This window comes from Silene latifolia, chromosome 2, assembly GCF_048544455.1.
Source record: "Silene latifolia isolate original U9 population chromosome 2, ASM4854445v1, whole genome shotgun sequence".
In the NCBI taxonomy this organism is placed as follows: domain Eukaryota; kingdom Viridiplantae; phylum Streptophyta; class Magnoliopsida; order Caryophyllales; family Caryophyllaceae; genus Silene; species Silene latifolia.
The window spans coordinates 174,875,261-174,877,747 of record NC_133527.1 but is presented as its reverse complement, the minus strand read 5'-3'; positions in this window follow the sequence as shown (position 1 = coordinate 174,877,747).

Here is a 2,487-nt window from a genome sequence, read left to right as displayed (position 1 = left end):
CGTTGGTTGTGTCGTCGTCGCTGTTTCGTCGCTCTTCCTTTTTTTTTGTTTCGTAAAGAGTAAAGTAGGAGAGAGGAGCGCTGGTTTCTATTAAAAAATTTGGCGACTGAAATTCATTGTGGCGACTGAATTTCAGTCGCCAAATTGGCGATTACAACTAAATCAGTCACCAAATTTAAAATATCGGTCGCCACGTTTGATTCCCTTTTTAAAAAAGTCAGTTGCCAGATTGGCGACTGATTTCAGTCGCCAATTTGAAAATCAGTCGCCAATTTAGCGACTACTGCTATCAGTCGCCAATTTTCGTTCGCTTGTTTTAGTTTTTCTTGTAGTGAGAGAGTGAGAAAGGATAAGGAGTTTGACCACTCCAAGATCAGCCTTTATATAACGAGGTTTAACCCAAAAGAGTACAAGGGGACCGGGGAGCCTAATCTTCTTGACAACTGGCATCGTGAGATGGAGAACATACTGGACCTGGTACACTGTCCTGATGAGATGAGAGTAGAACAAGCTGAGTTCTACTTGAGGGAAGCAGCTGGTGAGTGGTGGGACAAGGTGAAGGTGAGTGCTAGGGAGATGTACACAAAGCAGGGCTTACCTGCTATACCTTGGGAAGAGTTTCGGAGAGCTTTGAAGAAAGAGTTCGTACCTGAGCATGTGAGGAGTAAGCTGAGGGTGGAGTTTGATGGGTTTAGGATGACATCTGATATGTCTGTTGCTGAGTACTACAAGCAGTTCAATGAGAAGTCTAGGTATGCTGAGGACATGGGTTTGAGTGAGGAGAACCTAGCGCTGAGATTTGAGAGGGGGTTGACCCCTTAGATCATGGATAAGTTACCTGTGGGAGTCCTTACCGATGTTAAGGAAGTTTATGAGAGGGCTGGGAGAGCTGAGAGGTTGGTGGAGATGGCTTAGGAGAGAGTAGTTGAGAAAAGAAAGGCTGAGAGTGAGGGTGGTGGCCAATCTAGGCACAAGAAAGGCAACCACAATCAGGCTAGAGCGTTTTCTTCTGGGTCAGGGTTCAGTACTGGGGCTTTCTTTGGGCGTGGCCGTATGAGTGGTAGTGGTAGTTGGGGGATGACCTGCTATGGCTGTGGCGGTGTAGGCCACAAGAGACATGAGTGTACGAGTTTACCTGGAGCTTTTCAGAGATCGGCTCAGGGGAGCTATTCTTAGGGGCCGGCACAGAGTTATGCGAGCAATAGACCGTCGGAGTCATGGTCTAACCGGGGAAGTCAGAGCTATCAGGGTGGAGGTAACCTCAATGGCGGTAATTCTTATCAGAAACCTGCTACGAACAACAACAACAACAATCAGGGGTCGGGTGCTAAACCGACCACATCGGCCAAGATCTTGTCCGGGGAGGTGGACAAGACCATGGAAAGTTCATCATGATGGACAAGAAAGCAAAGAGGATGATGCACATGTTATCACTGGTACTTTTCTTGTTAACGGTATTCATACCTTTGTTTTGTTTGATTCGGGGGCGTCTCAGTCGTTTGTATCTTCGAGTCACGTTAAACGGTTAGGTTTGAGGGTATATGAGTCTGTAAGTGAGAAAGTTTTTATACCTTCGGGTGAGTCTCTATCTTATGGGAGGTTATATAGGGATGTACCTATGATAGTTGGGCAAGTTGATCTACCTGTAGACTTGTTAGAGTTTCCTTTTGACGGTTTTGAGAAGATAGTCGGGATGGATTGGTTGGGAAAGTATAAAGCTAAGATAGACTGTCATCAAAAGAAAGTGTCTTTGAGAGGTCCTAAGGGTTGTAGTGTGTCTTGTCGTGGGTTTGTGGTCAAACCCAAAGTTAAGTTGATTGCAACTGTTACCTTGAAGTCTTATCTGAGGAAGGGATGCCCTTTGATCCTGTGCCATGTGAGAGATGAGCGGATAGAGAGTCCGATAGTTGATCAGATACCAGTGGTGGGTGAGTTTGCAGATGTCTTTCCAGAGGAGATTCCGGGGTTGCCACCGAAGAGGGAGATAGATTTCACGGTTGAGTTGAAACCGGGTACAAGGCCAATCTCTAAGGCACCGTACCGGATGGGTCTTAAGGAGATGGAGGAGCTCAGGAAACAGTTAGATGATCTGATAGAGAAGGGATACATTAGACCTAGTGTATCGCCGTGGGGAGCACCAGTTCTTTTTGTGAAGAAGAAAGATGGGAGTTTGAGGTTGTGCATAGACTACATGGAGCTGAACCGATTGACAGTGAAGAACAAGTATCCTTTGCCAAGGATAGATTACCTGTTTGATCAGTTGAGTGGTGCATCAGTCTTTTCTAAGATTGATTTGAGGTCGGGGTACCATCAGGTGAAGATTAGAGAGGTGGACATACCAAAGACAGCTTTCACGTCGAGGTATGGCCATTATGAGTATGTGGTGATGCCGTTTGGGTTATCTAATCCACCGGCTGTGTTTATGGATTTGATGAACAGAATCTTCAGACAGGTTTTGGACAAGTTTGTGGTGGTGTTTATCGATGA